The sequence below is a fragment of the Corvus brachyrhynchos genome, unplaced genomic scaffold (genome assembly GCF_000691975.1).
Source record: "Corvus brachyrhynchos isolate BGI_N302 unplaced genomic scaffold, ASM69197v1 scaffold175, whole genome shotgun sequence".
In the NCBI taxonomy this organism is placed as follows: domain Eukaryota; kingdom Metazoa; phylum Chordata; class Aves; order Passeriformes; family Corvidae; genus Corvus; species Corvus brachyrhynchos.
The window spans coordinates 7,089,716-7,100,659 of NW_008238448.1; the positions used below are offsets into that span (position 1 = coordinate 7,089,716).

Genomic DNA, 10,944 nt, shown 5'->3' on the forward strand with positions numbered 1-10,944 from the left:
GCCTGGAAATCATGTTCTACCCCAAATCAACAGTTTAGCCAAGGAAGCAAAGCAACTTTTTTCTTCAGAGACACTGAGTGAAGCTGTAAGTACTGCAACTGGTTGACTACAGGAATGTTGCTTGATTGTCTCAAGGTGCAAAGTTTTTAAGCATTATCTTTAATTATGTTTAATTTTAAACGCAAAGCTGACTGGTAAAAAGATTTTCTGCTTGGTCATACCACTTCCTTTCCATTTATATTCAATTTGTATTTGGTTATTAGAGCAAAAATTAATATTTTTAGAAGTTTGGTGTAAAAACAAACAAACAAAATAATCACCAGGACAGTACTATACTACTGAATCATAACTTTGCTCTTCCAGGAGGGTTTGTGGCAAGACATGGACATATTACTCCAGGGAGATGGCAGTGGGAAGCCTTTCCCCATCCCTTCATCTCATGGAAACACACTTCTGTATGCATGGCAGGTGTCACTTTCTTCAAGAAGGAAAGAAGGAACCTGAACAGAGAGCTGAGCTGAAGCCTGGCCTGAGACCATACAGGCTTTGTGCAGCCTCTCAGTCTGAGCCCTGGAGAAAGATGTGTAAACTTGAGACTTCACAGCTGATTTCTACAGATTCTTCCACAAATGCAAATCCTACTGGTCAGAACTTGGAGGTGTAAAAAGTCTGCTTCATTTTGCTCACCTGAATAAGAGATCTCTTGCCTTTCAAGAGCATGGTGACTTGTCATCAGTATAGTAAAACATGCTGTCGCTTTTCTCTAAAGGATGTAAAGACCTGCAGTGACATAAAACACGGAAGGTGTCAAATCCTATGAAAATGAAAAGATGAAAACAACAGAGTATTGCAAATCTCCTTTTGTTTAGTTGAGAAAGAATGTTTAGGAGCCAGAAGGTGCTGCAGTAGTACTGAAGGCTTAGATTTCAAGAACAGAAGTTTTACAAATCTACAGAAACTTTCAGCATGTGCTTTTGTCCCATTGGAACAGCCGTTGGTATATGTGTTCTATTGAACAGGGATTGGATTATACGCGTTCTTTAAATTAAGTACATCCTTAACTGCCTAGTTAGATCAGGGTCGTAGTGGCCTGGATATGATGAGAAGTACTGCAGATCCAGGGATGTGCAAACAAGCTGGAGAATTACATTAAGAAATCTGAATTTAGGATGCAACAAATTAAAATTCCTCTGAAAAAAAATATGCAGAGAACAAGTAAAAAACGAATTTGACTTCACAAGGGACTACTCAAAAAGTCTGAGGTTAACAAATGAACTCTGGAAATGGAAAACAGAGGTGGCAGCTACACAAGAACATTCTCTAAGTTACTGCTAGCCGGAAAAAATGAGAGTTAAAAGCCATGATGAGTTAAAACTGGGCAAGGCAAAGCAATTCAGGGATGAGGAGGGGCATTTATAAGCATTTTAATGGTACTGTGGGCAAATGTGAAATGGCCTGATAATCACTGAGAGGAAAGTAACCCAAAACCTTCCACATTGCAGATACTCAATTTCTTTTTCAAGGTATGTTAGCAGTCGGATAGGGGTTTCAAGTAAAGTATCTACTGATTGGAACAGAAGAAAGATGTCTCAAAACCAAGAGTGCTTAAAAATCAGATGGAAGTGTGTGCATCAGACAGTCTCCAGGGTACAAAGAAACAGGCAATAAGGGAAATAATGGGTAAAAAAAGGTGACGAATACTGGTACCTTCTCTAAGCTGGGGACTCCTGAAAAGTTCATCCAAAAAATGTCACTCCTATCAAGGCTGGTACAGCCTTCCAAGAATACTCTTCTGCCTAGCATGGCTATGGATACAAAATGAGTCACAAGTCTCTGGAGGGAAATTGTTTTTTGACTACTTGGGATATGCATCAGTGGACCACTTGTGACAGCATTTATTGCATTCACAACTCTGAACTCACAAAGCCCTCTGGAGCATCCCTGGGATCCCACACTGAATCTCCACCCACTTGTCTAGCTGTTTGCCATCTCTTATGTGGCCAACAGCATGAGAGCATTTTCCAGATGAATAAAAAAAAGTACATGGAGACCAGTTGGAAGAGCAAACCCTGGTATGTGTAATCCTGTGGCTGCCAAAGTAACAGTGAAACATGGTCTCTGCTTAGTTCATATGCTCATGGCTTCAATGGAAGTGTATGTCCTTGTGTTTCTTGTCCTTTCTCTGTTCTTCAAGAAGTCTTCAGGCATGGCAGCACACAGACAGCCACACATGCACCCGCTACCAGTGAATGAGGGAACTGAAACTCTGGGGCAAGGAGGTGACCCAGGAGAACAAAGACTAAATAGGAGGTGGGTGAGGTTGGAAGTGCCATGGCAGGGAGGAGATGTGGGTAGGGCGGATTGGGTCTCCAGTGCAGGCTGGGTTGGGAGCCATGCTGATGTTCCTCAGAACTCTTAGATCTATACCCAGCACTGCTGGCTTGGGGAGGCCTGAGGGTGCCTGGCCGAGGTGGTGGAAGAGACAGACCTGGATGAAAACAAGCTGAAGAACAGCATATTGAGCCAAGGCTGTGAGAGAGAGCCAGAACTGCCTTAAGGATCTGCAAAACAATGAGATTTCTGAGTTCATGATTTCTCTGCTGCCAGCAGATGCCTGGGGAGATCACTGGCAATCAACGTGTTCATATCCCCAGAGAGCTCTGACAACCTACTCAGACCACTCGTTGCTTCTCCTTGCTCAGACTCAGAAGCCTGGTGATGCTGTAGACAGTGAAGATCAAGGTATTATGCTGCCACTGCTCATTAGGTAGTGCCATCCACCGTGTGTGTTGAGACACAGAAAAATGTACTGTGGTAATGGCATTCAGGGCCCATCTGTCCCTGGAAGATGTACTTGCAAGGGCTAAAATTAAACAGCATGGATGATTTTAATTCTGGGTTTCTTCAGCAGTATTTTGGGAGAAACCTTAATATCGTGTTTTGAACAGAGATTTCTTTGCATAATTTCCTGGCTTTACTTCCCTGGCACCTTCTTTCTGCTGGCTACTTGTGTGGAAATATTCCCTCCCAGACTTCCTCCTTCCAGCTGTGCCACTCTGCTTTGGAGCCTGATGGATTCTTCCTGCTCAGCACCTGAGTCCAGCAAGAAGCACCATCAGGGCAGAGGAGACAAGGCAGGTGTGTGTGGTCTTGTTGTGTGTCAGCTGTGCCCAGCATGGGCAGCATCCCTGAGCAAGCACAAGGTGGACCTGGGACAGGGCATCCCTTAGTATCTGCAATCTGTGCTATTTCAGAGGTTTTCCAGTAATTAAACCTCAGGCAGATTTGTACCATGGGAGGAGATAGGAGTAGGGATAAATAGGATAAATGGGAGTATTTAAGCTGTAGATATATTGACTTAAGTAAACAGGTGTCTCTTGTAAAAGACAGTAAATGAGAATATCTCATGTGAAGTCTGATGTTCTTACCATGTATACTGATAACGGAGAAGGGCTGTCTATGAATGCTTGTGGAGCCAGAAAGGGCAGTGTGTATAAATTCAGGCTCTGCTCTGTAGCATGCTGCTTCCCTGGGCTTTTGTTTCAGCCTCACCACTCAGTCTTGGGAGTGAGCATATGTCCAAAAAGTGATTTAAGAAATCTAGGAGCTCATGGATCTGCAGCTTGTTGTTGGCAGTGCAATGTGGTGCTGCGGTGCATTGGTGGGGACAGCAGCTCTTGGTCACTCCCCCGTTTGGCTTCACCCTGCACTGTGTGCAGGTGAGGGCCCATTGAGCTCACATTCCACCACGGGGCAGAAACGGCTTCTGGTTCTCTGCTGCAGCACTCAGTCATCTGTGAGATACAGGTCCTGGAGCCTGGAGTCACATATAGCCCTGGGTTTTATACATTGCTGAGAGGTTTATGAGGCCATCTGTATTGAGCCAGTGACATGGCACAAAGTTGTTTTTTCAAAAATTAGGCAGTATTTCCATAAATATAACTTCTGGTATTAATTTCTGAATTTTACTATTTATCTGTTCTAGTGAATAATGGAAATAATTTGATATAAGTGACAGTAGAGGTAAAATTCAATGCCATGAATTAGCAATAGTTTTGAGTTTCAGTATGCATACTGAAAACACTATTATCTGGAGTTTGCAAATTATGGATTATAATCTGAGGCTTTTTAGTTTACATGCTGTCTATCTATCTATCTATCTATCTATCTATCTATCTATCTATCTATCTATCTATCTATCTCCAGGAGCCAAAGCAAGGCTCATCTTTTCACTGCTGATCTCACTTAATTTTTTATTTCACTTTGATCTGTTTAGGATATCTCTGGGCTCTCCTTTTGCCCAGAGAGTGGTATCTAAAGGAGTTTAGAAGTATTATGTAATGTTTGTTAAATAAATCCTGAGAGGTAGAGGAGTACAGATTTCCCAGTTATGATTAAGGAACTGAGATGTTTATGTAGAAATAAATGGGATTCAGGTGCTACATAGTTTCCAGAATTGGCCTGAGAGGTTTTGGACTATTGGGACTGGCTGATATGCATGTTGAAAAGCATTGCAAGAAAGCTGTATGAGCAATGTGTTTTGAAATGTGATACTAAAAACTCATCCAAGGACCAACATTCAGCACTGCAAACATTATCCCATTCTTATTTTAACATTTCAACAGACACTGTGGTTCTATTTGGAATTTTATATTTGGCATTCTTTTTGGTTGTTTTTATCTTGTGCTGTCTTAAAAACTGTTAGCTTAGTAATTAATTCACTCAGCATGAGTGGATTTTACAGTGATAGAAGTATCAATAAGGGCCTTTCTGCCAAGACTGTGGTGGTGTTAGATGCTATGTAACTCTCAGGGTGGAAGTATGTGTTGCAGCAAACTGAAAAACTGGGATCTAATGGTAAAATTTGAATCCCTACGGAAGCATCTAGAAAGTAACTTTTTTCAGACATGCTGGTTATTTGTAAAGTATATGCCACACAGAGAGGCATATTTACCTCTTGAAAACCATGCACATATTTCTGAGTTTACCAGTTGACTTGGTCATGTACTTGTGAGAAGAGATTGATCTACAGGTTAATTATTTCACAGTTACTGTATGTTCATTGATAATCCCTAAAAGACCAGGAAAGAGGTGATGTCTTGTTCCCCAGGGCAAGAGCACAGGACATGCCTAGAAGCAGGTGGAAGATGCACCAGCTTAGAAAAGAAAGCAGCAATAATAACAACAAAATGTCAAGGTGCTAACATCTTGTGGCAGTATTAAGAAACAGCCTAAATCAAGATCAAACATTGGTGTTTTTTTGTATAAGATAATGCACGTGATAAAGCTTTTTTCCTGTTGTCCATTTTTATTGAGCAGTTGAACTTCTCAGGAGAAAGAATTACATGGGGATTTTGGCATTGGTGTGCCAAATTTATTTTATTGATCCAGTTATAAGTGCCGTGCGCAACTGTGCTAAAAAGCTGTAGGGACCAGCCCATGGAAAACGCGTAACCATGGGCTGGTCCATGGGTCTCGGGAAGGCTGTCTCTCCCAGGCAGGACCAACGCAGCTCACAGGGATGTAAATGTGCAGCACAGAGCTGTCAAAAAGTTAAGGGATTCCTGAGAGCAGCCCAGCTTTCAGCAATCTGCATCCTAAGTAATCCAAAACTCTTGGGCTTGCAAAAGCTACTTTTTAAAATTGGTCTCATTAACTCTCTTTATTTGCATGCTTCAAAAAATACTTGTTTTACGTGAAGAAGATGTTAACAGAGGTTCTCTGCTTTGCTGACTACAGATTTATGATTTTTGGATATATGTTACAATATTTTGTGGTTTTCTATCTTTAGTTTTTTGGCTTAACCCAGGCCAATCAACTCAGTCTCTTGAGGTAACAGAGGAACTACAAAATATCACTTAACAGCAAGCAAAATGAGTGCTATACAATACCACGGTGGATGATTTTAGTGAGTTCCCATCTATGAATTCATCAGACTTCTTGGAAGTAAAGCAACTTTGTCCTGAAAATAAAAGTATGTGTCCACAAAGGGCATCAAATCTCCCTAATCTGGCAATTTTAATTTCATTTTTATATTCTTAATAAATGTTCACAGAGTAATAGTGATTGAGTTCCTTGATACTTCAGACTTAAATAAATTTCTCAGTGAACCATTCTCTGGCGGTGTTACAGAATGGGTTTATTTTAATTGAAAACCATGCTGGGAAACGTGGGATGTTTATATGCTCAATTCAGATTTTCTGCCTGCAAGGAGCCGCCATATCCTCGGGATAACCTTTTGCCTTTTCCCTCCCCATCCCTGCAGCACGCTGCCCTCCTGGAAGTTCTTTCCCAGGCATGGGGAAACAAGGATGACCATCCCTGTAGCCATGATTGTTTCTCCTCACCCTGATATGGCTGCTCCCACTTGCTGGTGCACTCCAGAGTCTCTCAGCTGCTTTCCCTGCCATCCCACTGTGATCCTCAGGGCTGTCTGCCTCATTTGGGCTCATGCAGCCCAGCCTTGTGCTACTGTTTGAACATGGAGAGGCAAGCCTGAGTGTCAGGGCCAAGAAGTGTCAGGAGCATAAAGAAAAAGTTAGAGGGATCACTGTGCACAGCAACATGCAGCCTGAAAAGGCAGAGAGAAATGTCAGAATGCTAATTCCTAGGCTACAAACAAATGGCATATACAGAAGAAGGAAAAATTTCAATCTTAAAAGAAAAAAAAAGGTACCCCAGGAGCAGGAATATTTCAGTCTGCACATTGATCATTTTTAACCAGCTGAAGTGTAAGCGGTATTTCTGACAGATTGTTGAAGTCTCATCTCCCATTGCACATCCTAGCTCTGCTCCTCAGCTCCTTTTCTTCCTGAGGTGCTCATGGGTCTGCAGTGCCTAGGGGCTGGGGCTGCTCCTGCTGCACCAAGTTTGGTTTGGTCTCCATGCCCTCAATGCCATGAAGGAGAAGCCCACCCTCCCCCTGCTCCTGGGTGGTGTCCCTCGGTGTGCAGCCAGGCGCTGTTGGCAGGGTCCATCTTCCACTGCTGGCCACGTGCTCACTGGGGCTGGCACTGGGCAGCCCCACTCCCATGCCAGCAGGATGGGGATTGTCACAGCCAGGTACCGGGAGCGGTGTGGAGAGAGCTTGTCATGCTGCTGGAAGGATTTTCAGGCTTGGTTTTGCTGTGATCAGTTGTGAAAATAAAACAAAACTAAACAGGTTATTTGCAGGTAGGAAAACAAGTCCAAGCTGAGGGTTGCTGGGCCTCGAGTCCCAGTGGCTGAATTCCCAAATGTTCCTGACTCCACAGGGATACCACTGGCTCCTGGTCCCCGCATGGCTCAGGAGCTTATGGTACTGAGCACCAGGACTTCCTTGGGATTTGAGCTGCTTGCTGAAATGGAAAATGGGATAGCCCTTCAGTTGTAATCATCTGGACATTACATCCCCACTGGCTTCTGGAGCCGCAATGTGCCCCATGGGCCACAGATGCTGGGCAAGTGTGGAAAATACAGCTTTTTACTGGCTAGGCTCATAGTTCAATGCCTTAGAAAGCCTCGGGCAGCCTAGAGAGGTAGCACGGGCAATCCAGCATTTCAGTAGCTCTGAAAGCGGCAAATGGTAGCTGCAAAGCTGATACCACCAGTAGAAGCAAAGAGGGAGAAATATAGTCTTCAGTTTGCCTAATTCCTGCAATTAGAAGCTTTCAAACAGAGACAGAAACACACAGACGTTCGTAAAAGGGATGCAAAGCCAAAGAGCGCGGGGCCCCCTCTCGGGCCCTTCTTTTATTGGGAGAAGGGGAAAGGGGAGGACTGGGGGCGGACCCGGGGTGAGCGGCCAGTCAGACACTGCTAAAGAGTTTGAGGTACATTTGGTTTTGCCCACTCTTGGAACGAAGGAGTTCAGAGCACATGGCAGAGGCAAGTCCTGGCTTGTCTTGGGGAGGGGGAAGGGAAGCTCAGAACAGGCAGCATCAGGCAAGCAGCACCCACGCCAAGGTGGCAAGTGCCCAGTCAAAACTAGACCATTTCATTGACTGACCAGAGTTCAGTGTGACCCCTGGTGGGTTTTCCTTACTTAGAAAGGTCCTGGGTCAGAAATAAATCCATGTGGAGGGAGGCAGATGGTGGGGGAGTGATCTGAGGGGCTTCAGGGATGAGCAGGGTGCTGCTGAGCCCTGCTGCTGCTTGCTGGGTGCTACAGCCAGGAAGGAAGGATCCACACTGCACTGACCCACGGTGGGGCCAGCACTCAGATCCAGCAGCCCATGGCCAGGAGAAGGCAAGCACTGTGCAAAATTGCCTCTGATCTCTCCCTGTTGGTCCCAGGATGCCAGGAGCCACTTCAAGCAGTAAGTGCCTTCTGCAAGTGCCTAGAGAAAGGTGCAAGTGGAAAGTTAGTGCGTGCAGTCAGGAACCCCAATATACCAGGTGGAAACCACCAACCTCAGTTATAATCCAAGCTGGATTTCTGTTACACAAAGAGTTATTAAATTATGGAGTAACTTCCAAAGTCAGCAATAAAAAGTGCTGCATATCAGCTGAGGAGAAGATAGACAAATTTATGTAAAATGAGGAAACCAGAGACACAGCCGCTGGCTGAATTTATGTGGTTGGGAATAGATGCTGAGATATCCATGTATTGTATGATGTCTGTATTACTTACTGTCACAAATGCAGGTTTAGATGGACCATTGCTTCTGGCTCCGACATACCTATGCTTTAGTAAAAAAACAATTGCTTCCATAATACAGGAAGAAACAATGGAATGATAAAATCTAAGTGTATTGGAAACAAGCATTCTGTATGAAACTTGTGGTTTGCTGTCCATTTTGTAAGACTTAATCTTCTCTCTACAGTAGGGATTTTTTGGCAGCTCTGGTGATTCCACATTATGTTTGTGTATGTTTTGCTGTAGGGTATAACCTCATATTGTTCCTAGTTTCGACACAAAGGATGGAATAAGTAAATATGAGTGTATGTAAAGTATACACCTAAAGATGCATACACATACACACACAAATATATATATATATGTGTTTAGCAGTAGGTATTTGTGAAATCAGGTAACAGATGGTTCTGTGACACTGTGAACATCCTATAGACTACTAGCAGCAATTTCCTAGTGTGCATAAGCTTAAAGGTTTTTGAAAAAATTCTTTGGGACTGTAGCATACCATTTTCTGGTGTATTGAGTTTCTGATCAGATTTCATTGTTACTTTTTTATGCAGCCTGCCTTATTCCTTTCCTTTCAAGCCTTGCTCTTGGGTGACAGTTATTGAAGCAGGAGCTCAATTGTTCTGGTCCATCTTTCTTAGGTAAGTTTAAAGCACTGAGGTTTTGGTGCTCTGAGCCATTTTAAGCCAGTCCTCCTGCTGCACGGAAGACATGGATGATGTCGCCCTGGCCAGGCCACCAGCCAGCAGCAAGCAGTCAAGGATGGTATATCTTGACATGACACTTTAACCAATACCTCAGGCTCCACGTGAGCTGTTGGTGTCATGCCTTGAGAACTGGAGGGTTTGTGTTAACAGGTCTAAATTCAAATGAAGCTGTATGCACACGGCATAGCCGGGAGGTCCATGTGGAGAGCCAAAAGCACTGGTATGCACTCAGAATTTTTATATAAAATACTATGAAGAAAACAAGAAGTGATTCTTGGAATGAGTGTGGGTATTAGCGTTGGGGAGTTCCTCTGAGACACTAAACCTTACCTTCCATAGCACCCTTTGGAGGGATGCTTAAAAATGCTCTTCACGGAGATGTAACGCAGACCTTGTTTTTTATTCTTTCTTGTTAACTCATTATATTTTTTCAGATAGAGATTATGCAATCACATTGACTGATTCCTGAATATTGCAATACATGCCGTTTTCCATCCAAGACAATAAAATGTATTACAAGTGCCTTTTTAATGAAAGAGAAAGCAAGACCTTCATGTCCTGCAACATCTGCTGGGAACATAACCTAAATTGAAAACGTATGTTGTTCTTGTGGGGAGAGAGAGTGAGAGGTCTTCCAGTGACAGGAAGTATCAAAAAAAGTTAGTGCTGAAATCAGTAAAGCAACCATGCGTGACAGAAGGAAAATAAGCACATAACCTTTCTTTTATTTTCTTTCTTTTTTTTTTTTTTTTTTTTTTTTTTTTTTTTTTTTTTTTTTTTTTTTTTTTTTTTTGATGAGGTTCAATGGAGATGGACAAAGACAAGACAGAGATGGGGGAAGCAGGGAGGTGGGATTATCTGTATTGACAGAACTGTTTATTTGCTCCTGGCAGAAATAAATCCCAGCATATATTCCCTCTAGCTTTTTCTTATTTACAGAGATGGAAAGCCTAATCTGTCGCCAAGACCCATTATCCTTCGACTTGAGTCAGACAGTACATCTTGCTTATTGAATCAGGGAATAGTGCGTGTTTTATGAAGACAGAAAGGAAAAGATAAGTTTGCTCTTGCAACCTTCTCCTGTTTATTAGTGTGTATAGTTACTACCACTACCATAATGAGAGAGCTGTATTTTAAAACTTGCAGAACAATGTAAATAAATAGGTAGCACCTATTGAAAAAGAATGAATTTGTCCTGTACTCCACCACTATGTGGGATGGCTCTGTGATGAGGAGCACAGCATTTCTGGAACAATTCTGGTTTTGATGTGTTGTCTGGTTAGCTTGACTTTACCTGTATTAAGTTTGAAAACATTTCTTATGTGTGTTTTGTGCTTTGCCTGAGCTCAAGCATCTCTAAGTACTTCCAATCTCCTCATAAATACACCTTTGTATTCTGCCTAATATATAAACATCACGACCCATGTCTGAGAATGTTGGGAATTTTATTAGGTTCATAAAGTTTTAGTTGCGGTCTAGCCCAATGGGTCCAAAATAAATAAACGCAGAGAGCAAAAAGAGTAACAATTTTTTACTTATTTCTTCTCCTCTCCCCTGAGAGTTTCCCCAGTACTGGTGAAGTACTTGCTGCAGTGGTTTCTGTGGCTTTCTTTC

General features: G+C 42.8%; 1 long non-coding RNA gene across 4 annotated transcripts in view; it reads left to right on the forward strand.

The window, feature by feature from the left end:
- The window catches only part of LOC108447299, a 65,766-nt gene extending 54,831 nt beyond the window's left edge, over positions 1-10,935 (forward strand). For 3 of the 4 annotated variants that reach the window (XR_001862783.1, XR_001862784.1, XR_001862785.1), the window contains exons 5-6: positions 9,178-9,264; positions 10,270-10,935. This is a non-coding gene — a long non-coding RNA (uncharacterized LOC108447299). Of the gene's footprint in view, positions 1-363; positions 3,139-9,177; positions 9,265-10,269 lie in introns of all 4 variants that reach the window. The other variant, XR_001862786.1, reaches the window with a different exon arrangement.
- The last annotated feature ends 9 nt before the right edge of the window (positions 10,936-10,944 follow it).